We start from the raw sequence: 25,968 nt of genomic DNA, 5'->3' as shown, positions 1-25,968 counted from the left end.
GTATTCATTGGACAAATATATTACACTAGAACTGACATGTGATTACATTTTCACGCAATTTGAGTGCATAGGTCCTGAGAAATAAGTACCCAGAACAACCACCTCTGGCCGTAATAACGGCCTTGATACGCCTGGGCATTGAGTCAAACAGAGCTTGGATGGCGTGTTCAGGTACAGCTGACCATGCAGCTTTAACACGATACCGCAGTTCATCACGAGTAGTGACTGGTGTATTGTGACGAGCCAGTTGCTCGGCCACCACCGACCAGACGTTTTCAATTGCTGAGAGATCTGGAGAATGTGCTGTCCAGGGCAGCAGTCGGACATTTTCTGTATTCAGAAAGGCCCGTAAAGGACCTGCAACACGCGGTCGTGCTTTATCCTGCTAAAATGTAGGGTTTCGCAGGGATATAATGAAGGGTAGAGCCACCGGTCGTAACTCATCTGAAACGTAACTGTTCAAAGTGCCGTCAGTGCGAACAAGAGGTGACCGAGACGTGTAACCAATGGCACCCCATACAACCACGCCAGGTGATAAGCCAGTATGGCGATGTCGAATACACGCTTCCAATGTGCGTTCACCGCGATGTCGCAAAATACGGATGCGACCATCATGATGCTGTAAACAGAACTTGGATTCATCCGAAAAAATGACGTTTCGCCATTCGTGCACCCACGTTCGTCGTTGAGTACCCCAACTGTGATGCAGCGTCAAGGGTAACCGCAGCCATGGTCTCCGACGTGATAGTCCATGCTGCTGCAAACTTCGTCTAACTGTTCATGCAGATGGTTGTTGTCATGCAAACGTCACCATCCGTTGACTCAGGGATCGAGACGTGGCTGCACGATCCGTTACAGCCAAGCGGATAAGATGCCTGTCATCTCGACTACTAGTGATACGAGGCCGTTGGGATCCAGCACGGCGTTCCGTATTACCCTCCTGAACCCACCGAGTCCATATTCTGCTAACATTCATTGGATCTCTACCAACGCGAGCAGCAGTGTCGCGATACGATAAACCGGAATCGCGATAGGCTACAATCCGACCTTTATCAAAGTCGGAAACGTGATTATACGCATTTCTCCTTCTTACACGAGGCATCACAACAACGTTTCACCAGGCAACGCCGGTCAACTGCTGTTTGTGTATGAGAAATCGGTTCTAAACTATCCTCATGTCAGCACATTGTAGGTGTCGCCACCGGCGCCAACCTTGTGTGAATGCTCTGAAAAGCTAATCATTTGCATCTCACAGCATCTTCTTCCTGTCGGTTAAATTTCACGTCTGTAGCACGTCGTGGTGTAGCAATTTTAATGGCCAGTAGTGCATGTCTACACAGTCGGCAAAGGCTAGGCTGCTATTGCAGGTATTCACCATACACTTTTCAGACCAACCGAATCAAAGCATGGTTTACTTAGAGGAGAGATATTACTGTTAAGAGTGAAGACATGGTAGCAGACTCGATAAACGGGATTTACTAAAGGGATTTTTAAAACTTTCTTTGAAGCCCTGTCGCAGCAACAATTGCGACACGATAACGCTATAAAAGCATACCGCTGAGTTAAACCTTTATGACCACTGTCCCCTGCAATACTGAATGTCGCCTGGTAGCAGGGGAGTGGAGTGAGGAGGGGCGGGGTGGGTGCAGTCACATTAATATGACCTGCGTCTGTGTTCGACTTCAACGCGCAAAACCCACTCTCAATAGACGGCAGGTGGCAGCTTTAGCAGTGGACGGTACATAAAGCTTGTCCGGGGGGGGGGGGGGGGGGGTTGGGGGCGTGACGGGCACCGAAATGCGTTGTCATAAAGCGGAAACGAAGCGATTTATTTGACATCCAAAATGGCGTGATCGTTAACTTTCGGACGAAGGGTCGAAGCATTTCCGAAACGGCCAAGTTCGCCGTGGTTCAAGTATACCTTGCACGGAAAAATCGCGCTGTCGAAAGTCGGCATCGGGCAAGTGTGGTTCACCACAGACCATAGGTGACAGGGGTGAGCGACTGTTGCGAAGACGTGTATAGACGAATAGACGTGCGACTGTTGAGCAATACTGACCGCCCAGATGAACCAAGGGGCTACAAAGAGCGTGTCCTCAACGACCGTTCAGCGAACGTTACTGCGTGTAGGCGTCCACAGTAGGCGCCTGCTTCATGTACCCTCGTTGACTGTTGTTCATCAACAACTGGAATTTGCACGCTAATATAGCAGCTGGACGCCCACTGAGTGGCGACAGGTGGCCTTCTCAAATGACTCACGTTTTATGCTCCATCGGACAGATGGCCGTTATGGTGTACAGCGTGAAACGTCTGAAAGCAAACACACTACAGTGATCGTGGGAAGGGTCGAAGCCGAGGAGGGAGCGGTATGATCTGAGGAATATTATCGCGGCATTCCCTGGCTGATGTTGTCATTCTGAAAGCACTTGGATGAAGACAAGCAGCCGGCCGCTATGGCCGAGCGGTTATAGGCGTTTCAATACGGAACCGCGCTGGTGCTACGGTAGCAGGTTCGAATCTTGCCTCGGGCATGGATGTGTATGATGTCCTTAGGTTAGTTAGGTTTAAGTAGTTCTAACTCTGGGGGACTGATGACCTCAGATGTTAAGTCCCATAGAGCTGAGGGCCATTTGAACCATTTGAAGACAAGCTTGCATCTATCCTTGGGGACCCTATCCACCCCTACATGCATTTTGTTTTCCCACAGCACTATGGCATCTACCAGCAGGACAACGCAATGTGTCACACAGCTCGCAGTGCGTGTGGGTAGTTCGAAGATCACCAGTATGACTCAACCGTACTCTCCTGGCCACTAGACTCGCCAGATTTAAGCCCAATCGAGAATCTGTGAGACCACGTCGAGCGAGCCACGGCACTCGAGTCGACATGTCTTCACGTCGCTGTTGGTTCGTTCCAGAACGACACTGACTTTCTTTCAGTATGTCTCGTAACGGCCCACGCCGCAAAAGGTGGTTATTCAGGCTTTTGACAGGAGGTCGCACTAATGTAACTGGGCAGTGTATAAGCAGAACAAAGGAGAATGAGGAATCGTTCTAGTGATGACGCCGGCTGGAAAAGGAAAAATTCATTGATACAAGTGGCTTTGACACAGGACAGTCCTTTTCAGCCCGGTGCCTGGGAAAGAGAAACAGGATGGTTGTTCTAGTACTGCCGTCGGGAGAATGTATGGAACGAAGGTGAAACCAAGACTACATGACAAGGTGTGGTTGGCGTCCTCACCTCATCACAGAACGTGGAGGTCGGGGCCTTGCCCTTTCTGCAGGACAGGCGGCGATCTGTGGAAGATCTGACGTCAGAGTACAATGCTACTGCAAGCACAAGTGTTTCGGAACGCAGCGTTCAGCGCACATTGTTGAACATATGGGATCACATATGGGATGCTGTTGTGCCAAAGATCTATACCCACAAACTACCGGCCTGTAATTTATGAGAATTGTGTGACCTGTGAGTAGATATAGTCGTACGCATACCTCCAGAAACCTACGAAGGACTTGTCGAATCCAAGCCACTCACAGCCGCCGCTGTCTTGCGTTCCAAAGATGGATGAACACGATGTTGAGCAGGGGTCACAATGTTTTGGCTCATCAGGGTATATTTCAGACAACAGGAAGTCGATAGATTTAAAGTTTAAGTCAGAAGTCAGATTAAGGGTAAGTTACAAGTATTCTAGCGATATGCAAAATTGCGACGAATATATACTGCCAATAATAACTTACGGCTTGTGAGATATGGGAATCATAACAATTCATTTTTAGAAAACTAATAGTAACCCAAAGAGGAATGGAAAGATGAGTATTGGGCTAACCAAAAAAGACAGAAAGAAAGGAGTTGACATCAGGCAGACAGCAAAGGTCATTGACGTAATGGAGATAGTTCAAACGGTTCAAATGGCTCTGAGAACTATGGGACTTAATTTCTGAGCTCATCAGTCCCCCAAGAACTTAGAACTACTTAAACCTAACTAACCTAAGGACATCACACACATCCATGCTCGAGGCAGGATTCGAACATGCGACCGTAGCGGTCGCGCGGTTCCAGATCGTAGCGCCTCCTAGAGCCGCTCGGCCACTCCGGCCGGCAATGGAGAGAGTGAATACCTTGAAATGGCAGTGGACTGTTCATGTCTCTCGAAGGAAAGATGGCAGATTGGAGCCCAATTTACCAAAAATAGACCAAGGGGAAGACCACCAGACAGATGGGACAGAGACTTAAGAAAGACAGCAGGACTGAATTGACAACAGGGAGCTGAAGACAGGCAGAAATGGAAGAACCTGCAAGAGTCTCATGTTGCATGCCGATTCAAATAAGCAGCATTACTAAACAATCAAACTGGTTGATGACGACGACGATGACGATGATGATGATGATGATTGGGACTGTACAGCAATATACGTGCAAGAAGTCTGTTTAGTTCCTGAGCCCGTCTGTACTTTCCGAAAATCAGTTCAGTTCCCAAGTGTTCAGGTCCGTAATGTAAACGTGTTTCACAGTGAATAACGCAGAAAGAACCTCGCAGGTGAACCAAGGGTGCCGGTCTCGCACAGTCATTAAACGAGAAGGGGCCAGGATTGTTTAAGCTACGAAAAGACATGATGGGTGCAGGTCGCCCAGTTTATTTGCTTTCATGAGCGAACTAATGATAAAGAAATGTAAAAGTTATTTAGATACGGGACAAGACAGAAAAACCTTTAATAAGCCCGGGAGGGGAGGCGGGGGGGGGGGGGGGGGGAGAATTCACTGATTACACTTTAAGTACTGTCGAGTGGACAACAGGGAACTGTGGAAAAAAAATTGGGGAAAATCGTCATCTCTAAGGGTCCGGTTCAAACTTTCGTTCGTCGGTGGAGCTGAAACAATTACAGTGGTGATGTTACATGAGAGTTTTAATCAATCATGGAAGCAGTGAACTGTACGCATTGGGCGTTGTATGAGCAATCTTACCACAAATCTATGAAGAACGATCCATCCGTGACTTGCATAAAAGAATTAAAGAAAACGTTAACGTGGCACTGAAACAATCACGTGTCCCCACGAAATCCCTTATGAAATTAATAACACGAACTCGGTTTCACATCTTTGCACATTTCGATTCAACACAGAACACGGAGCAAAGAAGTTCTTACCATCAGCTTCTGAAGGCGAAGTCTATGTGCGTCAGAGCCTGAGGCCAAGAACCAAGTGTCTTCATCGAAGTCGACGACAGAAGTGTCTCCACACCCATCGATCTTACACCAGGGTATCAGAGGACCTGCATCCGTCGAGACGTGATGTCGGGGACCCAATGTGCATCGCTTGTCCCGATCTAAGTCTGCAACCAGTGTGTTCACTAACTTCGCTTATCTACTCTCCTGAACATTCCGCGAAAGAGCAGCCCCACCCAAACTTCTTCAACCAATCAAAACTGCTAACTCGTGGTCAGTCAATGGTGAGTGGAATGAGGGACTTCGACACCCATTATAAAAAATATTTTGAAAATGTTCCAGTGGAAGTTTCCACTCAATGCACGCACGCACACGCACACACACACACACACACACACACACACACACACACACACACACACACACACACACACACACACATACGAGAGAGAGAGAGAGAGAGAGAGAGAGAGAGAGAGAGAGAGAGAGAGAGAGAGAGAGAGAAAGCTGTTGAAAGGCTGGAAAGGAGTCATTTTGTCGCGCCTACCGGTGTTCAGAGAAAGCTTTGAAATTCCTTTGGAAAAAAAATTGTGAATTGTGTCTCTGAGTGTGCCACCACCTTCAGGGCGCCACTGGAGCGATCAAAGTCATTTGCCAGGCATAGTTTCTTTACAAAGAAAAGGAGAAACTTGCAACTAAATGAGAGCTCCAGGCCCCGCTTGGTAGCTATGCCAACAATTCCCGTGTTTGTAAGCAATAATTTCATTCATACACAAGAGGAAGGCATGTCTTGAAGGGTCCGCAGCTCGTGGTCGTGCGGTAGCGTTCTCGCTTCCCACGCCCGGGTCCCGGCTTCGATTCCCGGCGGGGTCAGGGATTTTCTCTGCCTCGTGATGACTGGGTGTTGTGTGATGTCCTTAGGTTAGTTAGGTTTAAGTAGTTTAAGTTCTAGGGGACTGATGACCATAGATGTTAAGTCCCATAGTGCTCAGAGCCAGCCATGTCTTGAAGGGTGCAAGACCCAAGCCTCCCGTAAGCAGGCTTACCTGGAAGGTAGCAGATCCCGTGCCTCCCGAACAAGTCTGTGTGCCAACAGGTAGTATCCACGAGCCCCCCATGCCTTCTCGAAGTGGTGGTTTGTGGGCTCAGGTTTCTGTCTACAGCAAATCGCCTCATAGTGGACATGTCCTCCGACACTGTTGCAGCTACTGTGAGTAGAACGGGAAGAAAATGGTGCTTCGGAAACCTTACGCTCCCGGATGCCAAAAAAATGCTAAAATGAGGTATAGCGTGATGGACATGAAACATTAAAAACTGCAAACGCTTTATTAAAACTGCCTTCACTGAAGACATCCATGTCCTCAAGAATCAAGACGACGTCAGCCACCCAGAAATAGCTGATGATAAAATTTAGAGGCAGGAAAAGGTTCTTGATCTGAAGAGGAAAGCTACTGAATATATATGTGAGGGACCATGAAAACTTACAGTATATACAATCAACTGAAAGAAGAACACATGGAAGAGATACCCATTAAAGATGTAGACAGCTTTCGTAAATTCATTCACAAAGCTCGGCGGAAAATTCTACTGAAATTAGCTACAAGGATTCAGGAGGTTCATGTTGTTCTGAACACATGGGAAGCCAGCAGATGGGGATGATTTGTTGTTACATTATGAGGCTGACAAGAACGCTGTAATGTTCTGTAAAGCTGGAAACCTCAAAACATTTAGTCAGCGTGACACAATATATATTGTGTCATACTTTTGAGTATTGCACGAAGGTTTTTGTTTGCTACTTACGATCCATGGGCTTGTTAACGGACATTTCCCAATGATTTTTGCTTTGTTGAACGATTGCAAAACTTGGCCTTATCTTGTTATTTAGAAATACGATAGTAATTATCTCCATCGACAGTTTCTCCAAAGTATGAAGAAAGCATAATGAAAGCTGAAAGTTAAACATGGACTAATATAAGAATCCAAGGTTGTAAATTTCATTTAATACAGAGCTGGTGGAGAAAGAGAGACTTGGACATGACTACTATTCCAGAAATGAAATCGGAGAAGTTTCTGTCTTATATATTTCTTATGACAGAGCTGGATCCTGATATGGTAGGGACTATTTTATTGAGGGGCTAATGTCAGCAATTCCTGTGTGTGAAAAACTACAAATGTTCTGTGACTTGTTAGCAGGTACTTATATAGACAAAAAAGCATACTCTTTCCTCCATCCGTGTGGGAAGAACTAAGCTACAATAGACAGAAACCACCAATGCCTGTGATAGTTCCACAAGCAAGTTCAACAGCCAATTTTATTCCTGCAGCCCACATATACACGGATTTCTTGAGGGTCTGAAATAAATTCAACTCGACACCAAAATTGCAGCCAATTGCTCAAAAAATAAAAAGAAGGAAAGGTCTGGATTTAAAATTCAAGAAGCAACAGGCGGCAAACTACAAAGATGCAAATTACAATATGTGAAATTAGTTTCCAACAAAGTAAAATCTGAGACAGTTCGCCACCTCAGGGTGCACCCTGGGTAACACTAAAGGAACTGGTAAAAAACCATCAATTCATATTTAAGCTACAGCAGGATTGTCAGAGTCGTTTTCCCTTATTACAAGTACAAGGTTACTTCTTACAATCAAAATCACATCGCATTGGCAGTGTGTGTTCTTGCATTGTCCTGCATGAAGTAGTCGTTTGTTTTTTCTTTAGTTGTCAGTTCTCTGAAAACAGTTTCAGTGTGTTGCTCACACACCTGTCAGAAGCTACGGCTCGGTAGAAAAAGATCGATCCAGTAATTTGTGAGACCTAAATTGCACACCACACTCTCGTTTTCACAATCTTGTAAAGTGTCTTGATTCAGCCGTTGATCGTTTTCAGAACGCCAAAGTCGACTGTTCTCCGGGTTCACGCAGTCCGATAAATGCAGTCAGGAATCATAAAAAGAATAGATATCAGGATCAACTACTCCATCGGGTCAAACTGCAATAGCCAGATACATGTCTCATATCGAACAACAGAATCTAATTTGAAACATCCGGGCAGTTTAAAACTTTGTACAAGACCGGGATTTTGGAACTTTGCCCATAGCACGCGATAGATAGAGCATTTGCCAGCGAAAGGCAAAAGTTACATATTTGAGGCCCGCAGTTCTAACCTGCCACGAAGTTTCAAACCAGCGCATACTCCGCTGCAGAGTCAGAAATTCATTCTGGAAGCAGTCCCCTATGCTGTGGCTAAGGCAATTCACCGCAGTTTCCTTTCTTCCAGAAGTGCTATACCCTCAAGATATGCTGGAGAGGGAGGTAGGGAAGCGTAAGGCACCCAGGAACACTGATGAACATGATCGTTTTGGTAGTCCATATGCTGTGGTGTGCGGAGTCATAATGTTGCACTGGCGCACTGACCTCCACATCTTTGAAGGCGGTCCCCTCTCCCGTCAGTGTTATTGTGACACTGTACGCCTTCCCCATTTGCGTCTTTTCAGGGGCGCAATGGACCCTGACTTTACTTTTATTGATGACAATGCAGAACCAAATCGAGTAGCGCAGATGGAGGAACTCTTGGGACGAAAGGAATGGACTGACCTGCCCGTTCACCAAACTTAAATCCCATCGAGGACGTGTGGGATACGTTGGAGAGACGTATTGAAGCACGTTCATACGCATCAACGACCATCCAGCAGTTTTCTAGACTCTTCAACGAACTGTGGCAGAAGCCCGAATAACAGGGGACTGACGTACTAGGGCATGCATTGACACTATGGAATAGTACACTGATAATGGCTAGGCACTAGCCGGAATCTAGAATTGCTTAATAAAGTTTGAAAGGAGGGATTGCTGTGCTCCGTCATTTTGAAAGCCATATCACAGTCATCAACTGCATCCACATTCCTAATGGAAGGTAACTTGATGAACTAGACTGTTTGTCAGAATGAGTCCCATCCAGGGCGTGATGCATCCCCACCAAATCAGAAACAAGCTGTTTTTCGTGAATTTTATCCATAGTGGATGCTGCTGAACTCCGTGGCTCTTCCTTTATAGGGAGTAGAAACATTTCCGCTACCAGTCACAAGAAAAGATTACTATTATTTGTCACACGACCGGTTTCGGACTTGTGCCCATCCTCAGGTGTCGCACATTTGTTATCATTTCACGTCCATATTTCAGTTTCATAAACTGAAAATTACAACAACCGTGCAACTAAATGGAAAAACTGTCACCTCAGCGTAATTATAATAATGATGCTTCATCTTTATGTATGTACAGATATATTTTCGGCAAATGCTGCCCTACCACTTACAATTATTCCACTTGTATCTGTTTAGTCACCAGAAAATAATTTTCTTTGTGTTTGTACAGGTGCCGGCCGCTGTGGCCGAGCGGTTCTAGGCGCTTCAGTCCGGAACCGCGCTGTTGCTATGGTCGCAGGTTAGAATCCCGCCTCGGGCCTGGACGTGTGTGATATCCTTAGGTTAGTTAGGTTTAAGTAGTTCTAAGTGTAGGGGACTGATGACCTCAGATGTTAAGTCCCATAGTGCTTAGAGCCCTTTGAACCTTTGTTTATACAGTGATCTCCAGCAATATAAACATGTACATGAATGTATAAACACCTGAGGATGGCACAACGTGTGGCGAATAAATAATCTTTTATTGTGACTGGTAGCGGGAATTTTTCTACACCTTTTTCACCTTGCAATGTCTTACTATGGGCAGCGTTGAGTCAAGTCGACTTAAAATACAAGATCTGCAATCCATTCTTACTGACCTAACGTAAAGTCTCGATATTCTCCATTCATTCAGTTCCACTGAAAACTGTTGCAAACAGCAGTGGAATAAAGCGTGTGATTTAAGAAATTTTGCTATTTGTACCACCAGTTTCTCCACGTGCTCCACGCCTGAAAATTAAGCAAAAAATGCTTCTCGATATATACAACAATGAGTCCTGTCTGTCGATCTTATAATTTTTCGCTCCTTCATTGTAAACCTTTAAATTGTTTCTGTATGGTATTGTAATGTCGTTTCAAAGGAAATTTACAGAACTCGTCGCTTATGCGAGTGCATTATGTACATATTGAATACTCTCATCTCTATTTTCTTTCATTTCCATTCACTTGTGACGATAGATCGCTGGACTGCGTCTTATTGTGCAAACAGCAGCTAGACCTGTGACCATCCTTCATACCATCAACAAATAGCGAAGGGCAAACAGTGCTGACACCAAGATTCTGCCGAAATGGAAAGAGTTGTGCTGAATGAAAAATGCCTCGCCGCCTTTCCAGCTCAGTCATTCAGTAAACTGTTGCACTCGTACTGCATTCTGTCACGAGGAAATTGGTGGAGCTGAATACCAGACACAGAATCGTGATTCTTGTCTGCCTGTGAGTTTTTGCTCAGGCACGATGCCACCATTAGATTTTTCTTGCAGTTATACATATATGGCAATCAATAAACGCAAATTCCTGTCATTCGCAAACGTGGCGAATACGTGGCATGCGAGTTACGTACGTAGAAGGTAAACTTCTCAATATCGCAAGGAATGCGCTGTTTTCCTCCATTAAGCAAGGAAGACATGACTCAGACCAAATAGGTTCTAATTATTCTCTTATCGCCGGTACGCTAATCACCAAACAAACGCGCTAAACAAACGGATACTTAATGAAGATTCCCAGCTGCGGGAGCGAGTACGTTTGCTGCGAAAAGGGCGCACTTTTACTACCACAACCTTATCGTATTTTGTTACTCGCTGCAAATCGATTCATAATTAGTATTTCACAAATTAACAGTTGTGTTCATCGGTATTTCGAAGCAGTTGTGTGCAATTTGTTCCGTATGTTGCTTAAAGTGCTGTCGTTGCTTGTAGGGTGACGTGGTGCTTGCAGAGAAAACTTTGAGAATATATACGACCACAGGTATGGGGTTCGACACGAGGCTGATGGAAAGGTTTTCTTCTGGTAGTTTCGTATCTTTCAACTCTACAGAACTCTGTTGTTAGGCCTTAATCAAAATCGTAAAAAGTTATCGATAGAAATATTTCGCGTAAAATTTCTATTTTCTTTAACAGAACTGTTTCTTTAAATAAATTACTCACCCTCTTTCTGAGCTGCACTCAGTGACAGCAGCAGTGGCTGCCAGTCCGAAACTAATCATCATTGACAAGAAGACACTCTTCTCCGTCCCCAGTTGCTTAGAACCTTTTGAAAACACTTTTCTCCGTTCCCTGTTAGTTAGGGCCTTTTTAAGAGCACTGTTCTAACAACTGCTTTACATGGCTGCAAATGGTACACTATTCGTTATAGGCAGTCCGGGTTAATACACCAGCAGACAACTTCGTCCACAATGTGGTCAATGACACATCCAAACATGATGGGTTCTCTCTGCCATCAAGTCTCCATTCGATCTACTCGTAACTTGTGATTCTATTCAACCAATTGGCACTTCACATAACTTCACTATCACGACTTATTACAACGGCGGACCGTCAAACAGTCTCCTGGTACCACTTCTACACGACCTACAGAGCCCGAAAGTGAGTAGTGTGTAAATTGGAACTTACATTTACCAAGAAAGAATAAACTTCAAACTCAAAACATAATTCTCTGCCAAGGGATAAAACCGTACAATAAAGAACCAAAGTAGTTTTAATAAACTGCTTTAACAAGGCAGTTAAAAAGTACCTTTTAACCCAAACATTCTGTGTATTGAAGGATTACTTCAATAACACACATTACCTTTGCCCCTACGCAAGCAGTTATTCGGCCTCCTTAGGGATATAGTGCTGGTCTGTCCAACCGGCACGTTAGATCGTCAAAATCCCGAGCTGGTGGGAGGAAACTGCCCTTAATACTCCAAACGCTCTCGATTGAGGAGAGACCCGGCGACCTTGCTGGCAGAGGTGTGGTTTGGCAAGCACGAAGAGAAGCAGTAGAAACTCTCGCCGTGTTCAGGCGGGCATTATTTTGCTGAAATATAAGCGGACTTGCCGCGAAGGGCAACGAAATAGGGCGTAGAATATCGCCGACGTAACGCTGAACCTGTACGGATGTCGTGGATGACAACTATGAGAAGAAATGGCACCTCCGACCATCAATTCTATGCCGGGCGACGTTTAAGTTGGTATCTCACCGCTGTCCAGGGCCTCTCCAGACATGTCCTCGACCTCGAATCTCATTGAGTGGAGTAGAATTGTCTTCAATGATGAGTTCCGTTTCGAACTAACCCCAGTGACCAGAGAACATCTGTCTGGAGAGGCTCTGGATAGCGGAGCGAATACCAACCTAAGACCCTCGTCCGCCATACGGCCCGACAACCAGCAGTGATAATCTGGGGTGAGATTTCTTCTCATAGCAGGACCTCCACTCCCTTACAGCATAGAGATACGTCGCCGATACGCTACGCTCCGTCTTGTTGTTCTTCATGCCAAGCCATCCAGGGCTCATTCACTAACGGCCATTAAAATTGCTACACCAAGAAGAAATGCAGATTATACATGGGTATTCATTGGACAAATATGTTATACTATAACTGACATGTTATTACATTTTCACCCAATTTGGGTGCATAGATCCTGAGAAATGAGTACCCAGAAGAACCACCTCTGACCGTAATAATGGCCTTGATACGCCTGGGCACTGAGTCAGACAGAGCTAGGGTGGCGTGTACAGGTACAGTTGCCCATGCAGCTTCAACACGAGATCACAGTTCATCAAGAGTAGTGACTGGCGTATTGTGAAGAGCCAGTTGGTCGGCCACCATTCGCCAGACGTTTTCAATTGGTGAGAGATCTGGAGAATGTGCTGGCCAGGGCAGCAGTCGAACATTTTCTGTATCCAGAAAGGCCCGTGCAGGAACTGCAACATGCGGTCTTGCATTATCCTGCTGAAATGTAGGGTTTTGCAGGGGTCGAATGAAGGGTAGAGCCACGGGTCGTAACACATCTGAAATGTAACGTCCACTGTTTAAAGTGCCGTCAATGCGAACAAGAGGTGACCGAGACGTGTGACCAATGGCACCCCATACCATCACACCGGGTGATACGCCGGTATGGCGATGACGAATACACGCTTCCAATGTGCGTTCACCACGATGTTGCTAAACACGGATGCGACCATATGATGCTGTAAACAGAACCTGGATTCATCCGAAGAAATGACGTTTCGCCATTCGTGCACCCAGGTTCGTCGTTGAGTATACCATCGCAGGCGCTCCTGTCTGTGATGCAGCGTCAAGGGTAACAGCAGCCATGGGCTCCGAGCTGATAGTCCATGTTGCTTTATCAAAGTCGGAAACGTGATGGTACGCACTTCTCCTCCTTACACGAGGCATCACAACAACGTTTGACCAGGCAACGCCTGTCAACTGCTGTTTGTGTATGAGAAATCAGTTGGAAACTTTCCTCATGTTATCACGTTGTAGGTGTCGTCACCGGCGCCAACCTTGTGTGAATGCTCTGAAAAGCTAATCATTTGCATATCACAGCATATTCTTCCTGTCGGTTAAATTTCGCGTTTGTAGCACGCCATCTTCGTGGTGCAGCAATTTTAATGACCAGTAGTGTATTTCAGCGAGATACAGCCTGCCCTCATACGGCGACTGCTGCGCTGCACAAAATAGTGCTGATATCAGCTGGTACTGTGCAGTAACTCAGAGTGAAAAAAGAATGAGCAGTGTAGCATTAGCCTTTTATAGATATTATATAATACAGTATTGTACACTAAGGATGAACCTAATAAGGTAGCACTGTTTTAAACAGAGTGGCCTTGTATTCGGGAGGGTGGAGGCTCCAGTCTTCATCCAGCCATCCTGATTCAGGTTCTCCGCGTTTTCCCTATTGTCACGGCAAACTACATATCCCGTCCTTGTCATTCTCTAGACCTGTAAGTCTGTAAATGTCTGTGTATGTGAATTACTTTATTGTTCTTAAATTGTAGTACCGAAACATGTCAATTTTCTTGTAAACATATCTACTGGTAAATAAAACTACTTATACTATTATCACTTTTAAAGACATGACTAACATTGTAGCCGTTTAGCTTAGGTACTTTCGGTAATGCAGTGCGCTTGTCCATCCCCCCGCACTGTGACAGAGTGGTTAGCGAACGCCACAGGAAGAGGAGTACTTCCGCACCCAACGAGGTCGAATGGCTTAAATCCTATTAGATATGTCTGGGATTCTGTCAACAGGCGTTTGCGACCTTGAGCCCCTTACCAACCAATCTCCATGAATTGATATTGACGCTGCGCTGTTATAGATCGTCAAGGATTGCCAATACTTCCTGCACCTGGTGACGTCTTCTCAACGAGAAAATGCTTCCGCGTTCAGGATGAAAGAGGATGCTGCATGTTACACACACGGGTGTTTCTAGTCTTTGGATTTCAGAGACTTCCGTTCTCATTTTTTTGCTAACTGCCTATCATCCACATTACACTTCCGTACAAGGCTACACTCCAGACAACTATTTCCAGAAAAGCCTTCCGAACACTTAAATTTACACTAAATGTTAACAAATTCTACTTTCTCATAAATGCTTGTCTTGTAAATAAAAAACACCTGCTCTTGCCCACTGTCTTTTACTCTTCCAGACGGGTTTCGCCTTTTTTCACATTAAGGCATCAGTGGTATCTATAATTATCCAGTTATGATACACTTTTTTTGATACGTATTATTCGTAGATTACAAAGCAGTTCTCTTCTCGTTTTTTTTTTTTTGTGAATAAGTGATTACTTACAATTCACGTTTTTAGTTGGCATCTGCGTTTCCTCTCATCTGGTCACATTGTGCAGGCCACACTACTGCTTTATTTACAAAACATAAACCTGTTTTTATGTTTCGAGCATTTCTCTTCCCACGTTTCATTTTTTGCCCTTATTTGTGTGATGCGTTATCAGTCTTCTGTCACTAATATAGACATTTGATCGAAAACTGTGGCTTCAAGACATAACTACTTTGAGGTCACTGTGTATCTCATCCTATTTAGCTTTTTACGTATATGTTGCCAACCTAACGAAGTATATGCTGAAAACTAACGTCTATTCATTTGTCACGTTTACATCTGTATCTGTGTGTGTGTGTGTGTGTGTGTGTGTGTGTGTGTGTGAGCGAGCTAGAATAGATGCTTGTTCTCTTTCTTTATATATGTATATAATGTTAAATATGAATGTAGTAGCTATCAGAGAATGACTGAAAGTTTTTGTGTTCAGTTGATTTGAGTTTTGGTTTAAATGTTTTGTAGAGAGGTTCATGGGTAAGTGGGTGGAAATGGGGTTGGGTGGTATTATTATTATTATTATTATTATTATTATTATTATTATAGTCCTCCGGTGTAGTGTTACTCTATTCTTTTATCTATTAGTGCAGCAATGGGTTGTTTTGCACATGTACTTCATCATTAAACAGGGTTTTCTTTCCTGCTTTGGTTTTCTATGTGTGATAATTTTCTTGCAGAGTTAGGAGGTGTTTTTATAGTTGATTCAAATTATTTTCATGTCTTCTTCTCTAGTGGTTGGTTAGTGACTGTGTTCTGTTAGGTGTTCTGCAAACGTCGAGTGGTTTGTCCCATACTTCCAGGATCTCATGTGTTCTTTGTATCTGACATAAAATGTTCTGCCTGTTTGCCCTATGTATCTGAAATCACAAATGTTACACTGTAATTAATATATACATGCTTTCAGGTATATCTCTGTTTTTTGTCACTTTTGGGGTGTATTTTTGGATAGAATTGCCTGTATTGTATGCTACGTTTATTCCCTGTCTTTTGAGAATGTTGGTGATTTTATGTGTGAATTTGCTCTTGTATGTCATTGTGTGATTGTGCTTGGTTCTGTTGTGGTGTTATCAGTGGTTTTGCCCTTTTTGCTTTTATTTTACTTTTAATTTTGTAGTTTAGCTTTGTGACTATGTTACTATTATACCCATTATTTTGAGTTGTCTGCATTATTATGTCCATTTTTTTTTTTTTGGTAGTTTTCTTTCTTAAGTGGACTGTGTTGAGTCTACGGAGCGGTTTACGATCAAATGTCTGTATTAGTGACAGAAGATTGACAGCGCATCACAGCAACAAGGGCAAACAAAATGAAAAGTGGGAATAAAAATGTTCGAAACATAAAAACATGCTCATGTTTCGTAAGTAGAGTGGTAGTGCGACCTCCATTATGTGACTAAATAAGACGAAACGCAGATGCCGACTAAAAACGCGAATTGTGAGTAATTGCTTAGCTACATAAAAAAAAGAGAAGTGAGCTGTTTTACAACCTACGGATAATATGTATCAAAAAAGTGTGTGTATCATTATAGTTCCCACTGGCGACGCCTTAAAGCGAAAAAAGGCGGAACGCGTCTGGGAGAGTAAAAGACTGTGCAGCAAGAGAAGACATTTTTTATTTACAAAACCAATATTTCTGTGCTTCCTGCGGAGGATGGCCACGCAAACAAACTCGTCTCATAAATGCTTTTCGTGTCGTGTCATTCTGAATTTTAAATCGTCTCTACTTTGGCCATCATCAGTTGTTTTGCTACCCAAATAGCAAAACTCACGTACCTTTAGTGTGTGAGGTATTATACCGCGACGGCAAGCACAGTGGCAAGTGTACATAAACATTTCATGACATTCACCCCGCGCGGAATCAGCCGAGCGGTCTCAGGCGCTACAGTTGTGGACTGTGCGGCTGGTCCCGGCGGAGGTTCGAGTCCTCCCTCGGGCATGGGTGTGTATGTTTGTCCTTAGGGTAATTTAGGTTACGTAGTATGTAAGCTTAGGAACTGTTGACCTTATCAGTTAAGTCCCATAAGATTTCAGACACATTTGAACATTTTTGACATTCACGATTCTATGTGGTATTCTTTGACTCTTGATTTGGTTTAAGTATGCTAAGCTCAATGTATTAGAGGACATAACGCACTCATAAGTGCGAGTATTAATGTAATATATGTGGAAATAAATGTTTAATTCTCAACAGATAACCACATGTCTTGGTGACCGCCAGCGTAGCATTACGTCAGTACAAACGCGCCGGACCGTACCGCATTGCAACGCACTACGCACAGACTAGTTCCTTTCGCACCAGCCGCGTCGCGCTTATTTTCACGTTTGAAATGGCAAAAGTCACCAGAGGCGGGTGCAACCAGCAGGATCAACAGAATCCCTATAGAACCCCACCGGTGTGCAACATAATGCAATGCTGTGGTTTGCGCGACTGGAAAGCCAATTCGTGTTAGTTCAGATATCGTCTGATGAAACCAAATACAGCTTTGTCGTCGCAGCATTAAGTGAAGATCCAGCCGCAGAAATGCAAGACATCCTCACCGGATCGCCGAACACGGAGCAATATGGGTCTATCAAAAACGCTTTAGTGACACTCCTATCCAATCAGAGTCGAAGCGATAGGCTAATATTTTTTCTTCAACATACCTGATGTAATTCTACCTCATTCCGTTATGCTTGTTTTACTTTTGTTGTCAATCGTCTTGTGACCTCTTTTCAGGACACTGTCCATTCCACTCAACTGCTCTCCAAACTCGTTTGCTACGTTTGACAGAATTACAATGTCATCGGCAAACCTCGAAGTTATTATTTATTCGTCCTGAAATCTAATTTCCTTTCCAAATTTCTCTTATGTTTCCTTTACTGATTGCTCAATGTACAGATTGAATAACATCGGGGACAGGCTACAGCCTTCACTCCCTTCTCAACCGGTGCTTCTCTGTCATGTCTTCGATTCTTATAACTGTAGTCTGGTTTCCGTACAAGCTGTAAATAACTTTTCACTCCCTGTATTTAATCCGTGCTCCCTTCCGAATACCAAAGAGTGTGTTCAAGTCAGCATTGTCAACAGGTATCTCTACATCTACAAATGCTATAAACACAGATGTGGCTATCTTCAGTCTAAGATGCATTGGAGGTTCAGTATTGCCCCGGATGTTCCTACACCTCTTAGTAACCCGAATCTGGTCTTCTCCTTGGTCGGCTTCTACCAGTTTTTCCATTTTTCTGTAAATAATTCGTTCCAGTATTTGGCAACCATAACTTACACCGAGGTGACAAAAGTCATGGGGTACCTCCTAATATCGTGTCTCACCTCCTTTTGCTCAGCGTACTGGAGCAGCTCGACGTGGCTTGGACTCAACAAGTCGTTGGAAGTCCGCTGTAGAAATATTGAGCCTTGATAGCCGTCCATAATTGCGACAGTGCTGGCGCTGCAGGATTTTGTGCAGGAACTGACCTCTCGATTATGTCCCATATATGTTCAATGAGATTCTTATCGGGCTATCTGGGCGGCCAAAACATTGGCTTGAATTGGGTAGAATGTTCTTCAGCCCAATTGCGAGTAACTGTGGCACAGAGACACGGCGCTTTGTCATCCATAAAAATTCCATCTTTGTTTGGGAATATGAAGTCCACGAATACAAATGGTCTCCAAGTAGCCGAACATAATCGTTCCCAGTCAATGATCGGTTCGGCTGGACCAGAGTACTCACACTGTGCCACGTAAACACAGCCCACACCATTGTGGAACCACCACCAGCTTGTTCAGAACCTTGTTGATAACTTGGGTCCACGGTTTCGTGGGATCTGTGCCACACTCGAACCCCACCATTAGTTCTTACCAACTGAAATCGGGACTCCTCTGACCAGGCTACGGTTTTCCAGTCGTCTAGGGTCCAACCGACATGGTCACGAGCCCAGGAGAGGAGCTGCAGGCAATGTTGTGCTATTAGCAAAGGCATTCGCATCGATCGTCGTAGCCCAATAACGCCAAATTTCACCTTTCTGTCCTACCGCATACGTTCGTCGCATGTCTCACATTGATTTCTGCGTTTATTTCAAGCAGTCTTGCTTTTAAATAAATAAAATAAATAAATAAATAAAAATAAATTTCTGTTAGCACTGACAACTCTACCCAAACGCCACTGTTCTTGGTTGTTAATGGAATCCATCGGCCACTATGTTGTCTGTGGTGAGAGGTAGTATTCTCGGCACACTGTTGACGCTGTGGATCTCGCAATACTGAATTCCCTAAGGAATTCCGAAATGGAATGTCCCATGCGTCTAGCTCCAACTACCATCCTGCGTTCCTGGAAATTGAAGTAAGAACACCGTGAATTCATTGTCCCAGGAAGGGGAAACTTTACTGACACATTCCTGGGGTCAGATACATCACATGATCACACTGACAGAACCACAGGCACATAGACACAGGCAACAGAGCATGCACAATGTCGGCACTAGTACAGTGTATATCCACCTTTCGCAGCAATGCAGGCTGGATGTAGTCCTGTGGAACGGCTTGCCATGCCATTTCCACCTAGCGCCTCAGTTGGACCAGCGTTCGTGCTGGACGTGCAGACCGCGTGAGACGACGCTTCATCCAGTCCCAAACATGCTCAATGGGGCACAGATCCGGAGATCTTGCTGACCAGGGTAGTTGACTTACACCTTCTAGAGTACGTTGGGTGGCACGGGATACATGCGGACGTGCATTGTCCTGTTGGAACAGCAAGTTCCCTTGCCGGTCTAGGAATGGTAGGACGATGGGTTCGATCACGGTTTGGATGTACCGTGCACTATTCAGTGTCCCCTCGACGATGACCAGCGGTGTACCGCCAGTGTAGGAGATCGCTCCCCACACCATGATGCCGGGTGTTGGCCCTGTGTGCCTCGGTCTTATGCAGTCCTGATTGTGGCGCTCACCTGCACGGCTCCAAACACGCATACGACCATCATTGGCACCAAGGCAGAAGCGACTCTCATCGCTGAAGACGACACGTCTCCATTCGTCCCTCCATTCTCGCCTGTCGCGACACCACTGGAGGCGGGCTGCACGATGTTGGGGCTTGAGCGGAAGACGGCCTAACGGTGTGCGGGACCGTAGCCCAGCTTCATGGAGACGGTTGCGAATGGTCCTCGCCGATACCCCAGGAGCAACAGTGTCCCTAATTTGCTGGGAAGTGGCGGTGCGGTCCCCTACGGCACTCCGTAGGATCCTACGGTCTCGGCGTGCATCCGTGCGTCGCTGCGGTCCGGTCCCTGGTCGACGGGCACGTGCACCTTCCGCCGACCACTGGCGACAACATCGATGTACTGTGGAGACCTCACGCCCCACGTCTTGAGCAATTCGGCGGTACGTCCACCCGGCCTCCCGCATGCCCACTATACGCCCTCGCTCAAAGTCCGTCAACTGCACATACGGTTCACGTCCACGCTGTCGCGGCATGCTACCAGTGTTAAAGACTGCGATGGAGTTCCGTATGCCACGGCAAACTGGCTGACACTGACGGCGGCGGTGCACAAATGCTGCACAGCTAGCGCCATTCGACGGCCAACACCGCGGTTCCTGGTGTGTCCGCTGTGCCGTGCGTGTGATCATTGCTTGTACAGCCCTCTCGCAGTGTCCGGAGCAAGTATGGTGGGTCTGACACACCGGTGTCAATGTGTTCTTTTTTCCATTTCCAGAAGTGTATGTTGATGTCCGTCGTGCGGACGTAATCAAGGCGGACACCTTTTCACATGGATCACCTCAGTAGAGTTCACAGGTCCGTTAATGCACTGACCTTTTACACCTCGTGTATACGTTACTACCGCCATCTGTATATCTGCATATCGCTATCCCATGACTTACGTCACCTCAGTGTTAAGCTGATACTTCGATGGTATTCACACCTGTAAGCACTATATATATATATATATATATATATATATATATATATATATATATATATATATATATATATATATATATATATGACAGACAATATTAACAGTAGGGGAAGGTGGGGGAATTACACACATGTGGGTAATCCCACGCAGGCTAATTTACACAGTTTGAATGGCGCAAGCTGTTCCCAGTTAGTGCTACACCCTGCCGGCAGGAGTAACAACTACTACACAGCTTACACCAGCCATTTACCAGTGGCATTGTTGGAGCAGTGAAGTATTGTTTATTTTCGGCGTGTCTCATGTAATTTTGGTCAGCTGTATTTTGCAAGGTAAGTGCTACTATAAGTTTATTTAATGTAATTCTTACGTATCAACTACTAACACTAGATGAAACCTTTATCTTACGGTGGGGTAATGCCACGCAGCTGTTGAAGTCCGTGGTATTCCCCGTTGAAGGTTATATTTTCAACAGTAACGAGGTCTTTTTTTAAAATTTCAGATGAGTAGATATTATAAAAGAAAAACCCAGAAAGCAAAATAGACGCAAGAAGAACTTTGTAAGGCTCTTGGATGCCGTCAAATCTGGAAGAAAAATAAGAGAAGTATCAAGAGGTTTTGGGATTCATGAAGCTACTCTGCGAACAAGAATGAAGGTTAAAAATACTGAGGGTCCAAAACTTGAAAGAAACCCAACATTTTCGACAGAACAGGAAAATGATATTAGGGATCATATTATTACAATGGCCCAGCTGTTCTATGGCATTACATGCATCCAGCTGCGAAAGATTCCATTTGAGTATGCAGAGGCTAACAACATTGCAAACAATTTTGATAAGTCATCTAGGTTAGCTGGAAAGGGTTGACTAGCTCTATTTTTAAAAAGAAACCCAAGTATTATCATGAGAAAACCTGAAGCAACTAGCATTAACAGAATACAAGCATTTAATGAAGAAGAGGTTAATGCATATTTTAAAAATTTAGAACATGTCTTTGAAAAATATAAATTTAAAGAGGGACGAGTGTTCAACGTCGAAGAAACGGGCATAAATACTGTACAAAAGCCCGAGAGAATTTTGGCTCCTAAAGGTGCTAAACAAATAGGTGGGGCCACGTCTTGGGAAAGGGGGAAAAACGTGATTGTGATACGTTGTTTCAGTGCTGCTGGTACTTACCTCCCCCCTCCCCCCTATGTTTATCTTACTCAGAAATAGGATGTCAAATCTCTTGAGTAAAGGTGGACCAGTTGGTTGTTCCGTCAATGGCTGGTCCAATGAGTCATTATTTTTCGGATGGATCCAACATTTTCAGAACAATGTATCAACTATTGATGACCCTGTGCTGCTGATTTTAGATAATCACAGCAGCCACATTTCACTTGATATTTTTGAATTTTGTAAAAAACATTCTATTGTCATGGTAACCATATCTCCACACACTTTTCACAAGCTTCAACCACTAGATGTTACACTCTTTTCTTCTTTGAAATCAGCCTTCAGTCGTGAATGTGACATGTATGTAAGTCACAGGTGTATCAAAAAATTACACCAATGAGTTAGCAGAACTTTTTAATAAGGAATATATTAAGGTCGCTACCATGGACAAAGGGCAGTCGGGGTTTAAGGCATGTGGGATTTGCCCTTTCAATCCAAACAAATTTCAGCATAACGACTTACAACAATGTGAGATCTTCAGAGATGTTGTCCTTGAAGATGAAGAGGTTCCGAATGCAACAAATGGAAATGAAGTGGTTGCATCTACAAACGAGCCACTCATCCCCAAAAGGAGTCAAGAACAGATTCCTGGATCTTCAGCAGAAGATGTTCCACTTTTAGCAGGCCTAGAAGAGGTCACAACAACATCAACTAAAAGTGCATGTGTCAAGCACGTTAGTGTATTTGACATATCTCCTGTTCCGAAACAAAAACAAATTCTTCCTAAGACGAAACAAGCCAAGGGAAACCCTAAGGGAAAGTCAGTGATCCTTACAGCAACTCCAGAGAAGAATAAACTGCCAACGGATTATCAATAGAAACAAAAAGAAGCCATGAAATGAAACCTGAAGAAAACAAGAAAAGAAATCTTAAGGATAAAGCAGATAAGTGCAAAAATCTGCAACTTAAAAAAGTCTCTAAGAAGAAACACCACCAAGAAAGTGAAAGTAGCAGCGAGGATGACCTGATTCTGGACTTGCAGAACATTTGTAATGATGATAAAATGCATGATACTGATCCATTGGCGTTTTTAGAAGATGTCTGTTTAGTTTGTGGAGAGTTTAGGAATTACAAGTGCGATCTTTGCTGTATGAGAAAATGAACTCTTTTCACATAAATGAAAATGTAAAAAACGAAAATTATAAGAGATTTTTGTAGAATTACATTATTTCGTTCTTAAATATACTGTTTACTATTTGTAGTAACTAATAAGCAAATAAAAATAGCAAGTATTCTACATTTTTATGGTTTGTTTGTTTTACGTGCTATTACCCAGTACTTTGCCTGTCATTACCCTCAGGGGTGGGGAATACCACGCTTTTGCACTTTTTTTATTTTAATGTTCAAAATTAAGGTTATCCCACGGACCCTGAACGCATATTTCTACGTCAATCTGGTGATTCGACCTGTTGTGCTGCCATTCATGAACGGCTTTGGAAAGGGTGTTTTCCAACAGGATAACGTTCGCCTACATAACGCTGTTGTAACCCAGCACGCTCTACAGAATGTCGACATGTTGCGTTGGCCTGCTCGATCACCAGATCTGTCTCCATTCGAGAAAATATGGGAACATCATCGGACGACAACTCCATTTACATCCACAACCTGTATTAACCGTCACTGTATTGACCGACCGAGTGCAACAGGCATGGAACACTATCCTACAAAGTGACAAGCAGTACCTGTACAACATAATACATGGATGTTGGCATGCTTGAATTCAGCATTCTGGCGGTTACACCGGTTATTAAACTACCACTATTTCACATTTGCAATGGCTTATCTCGCGATGAAATTAACCTGTATTTTGCAATGGTAATCACTTAAATTCGTCAAAGACAGCAAAGGACTTAGAAGAGCAGTTGAACGGAATGGACAGTGTGTTGAAAGGTGGGTATAAGATGAACATCAATAAAAGCAAAACGAGGATAATGGAATGTAGTCGAATTAAGTCGGATGATGCTTCGTTTCTGAAAGTACTTGTATGGAGTGTAGGCATGCATGGAAGTGAAACTTGGACGATAAATAGTTTAGACAAGAAGAGAATAGAAGCTTTCGAAATGTGGTGCTACAGAAGTATGCTGAAGATTAGATCGGTAGATCACGTAACTAATGAGGAGGTATTGAATAGAATTGGGGAGAAGAGGAGTTTGTGGCACAACTTGACTAGAAGAAGGGATCTGTTGGTAGGATATGTTCTGAGGCATCAAGGGATCACCAATTTAGTACTGGAGGGTAGCGTGGAGGGTAAAAATCGTAGAGGGAAACCAAGAGATGAATACACTAAACAGATTCAGAAGGATGTAGGCTGTAGTAGATACTGGGAGATGATGAAGCTTGCACAGGATAGAGTAGCATGGAGAGCTGCATCAAATCATTCTCAGGACTGAAGACCACAACAACAACAATCACTTAAATATGTTATATAAAGAAATGTATTCCAGAAATTTCATTCCTCTACATTAATTATTTTATTGTTGTTGCGACTTTGTTTCCGTCAGTGTATTTGTGGTACGTGAAGTTTACAACACAACTAACAAGCTGCTATAGTTTATCGATGCAGCTTTCAAAAATTCTCTAGAAAATCGGCTTTGAAGGTTTCTAAATGTCTTTAATTTTTTTATTATAGAACGATTTTCCGACGGGCTACGTGGCTCTGTGGTACGATGCTTGCCTCCCATGTGGGTGGCTAGAGTTCGAATCCGGCTGATGCATTGTCTACGGACGTTCCCATGAAGCCTAATATACATAAAGATCAAAAAATTAATTTGTTTTTTTTTTTAAATTTAAACAATCTTTTATAAAAGATCGGTCATTAAAAAGTTACGTTTGCAATAAAAACTGGATTTTTTGTCAAATATAATTAGAAATAAGAATACCTGTATTTTTAATTAAAATTACAATTAGACATGTGTTAATGAGCATATATTTGATGAATACGGTATTTAAAAGACGTAGGTATTCGAACTGTACAAAAAAAACAGAAATGCAATCACTGAAATGAGAGTCGAACCAGTCATCCAGTGATTACCAATCTCGAACACTGCCAATTTTTTTCATTGTTATGTACTTCACGCTTTGCAGAAATGCTCGCAAAACATGCTCCTTTGTCTAAAAACGTTCATCAACAGGGGATCGAACCCATTTACCTTGTATGGCAGGTGAGCTTTGTACCACAGAGCCATGTGACCCATATTATTTTATTTCATTTTTTTAAGTACCGCACGGACAGAGGCATATGAGCAGTTTGGAAAGGGGAAAATCCTTACAAGTGGTGCCATTCTAAGCACTCTCTGCCATGCACTTCACAGTGGTTTCCAAATTGTATATGTAGATATAGATACAAAACACATTTTAAGAGTTTTCAGAGTTAACATCACCCACATCAGTTTCTGTAAACCTTCCTAAGATAAGACAACGACTTTAAAATTCAAAGAAAAGAAGGAAAAGGAATAAACGATGATTGGAATTACGCCATATCGACGTTTGGTCGCTAATTTGCTTGGTAAGGGTTGGGGAAGGAAGAGATTATGACCTGTTTAAGTAACCATCTCCACATTCACTTGCAGCGTTTTAAGGAAATCACTGAAAATGTGGATCATTATGATCAGTCTTCACCTTGAAAGTGTAGTTTTAATATTCCTTAATTTCCACCAAATAACTCAAAAGTAATATCGGGCTTGTTTCTTCAAGAAGGCTGTGAACCGGTTATTGCTGCATACAAATTAGTACTCAGTCTCAAATTAACTTAGACAATGGTGTTAAAACTCTCACATTCTTTTCTTCTTTTGCGTACAAATCGTTCGTCTTACCCGCTGCAACTTATCGGCCGATCTTTCCGGTCTAGCATTTTGAAGCAGATTGCAATTACAATAGCGAATACACACAGAAAATACTTTTGTAAATAAAACCACCTTTTCCTACTGCCACTTAATT

Source organism: Schistocerca gregaria, chromosome 2, assembly GCF_023897955.1.
Source record: "Schistocerca gregaria isolate iqSchGreg1 chromosome 2, iqSchGreg1.2, whole genome shotgun sequence".
NCBI classification, from domain to species: domain Eukaryota; kingdom Metazoa; phylum Arthropoda; class Insecta; order Orthoptera; family Acrididae; genus Schistocerca; species Schistocerca gregaria.
This window is presented reverse-complemented; position numbering follows the sequence as displayed.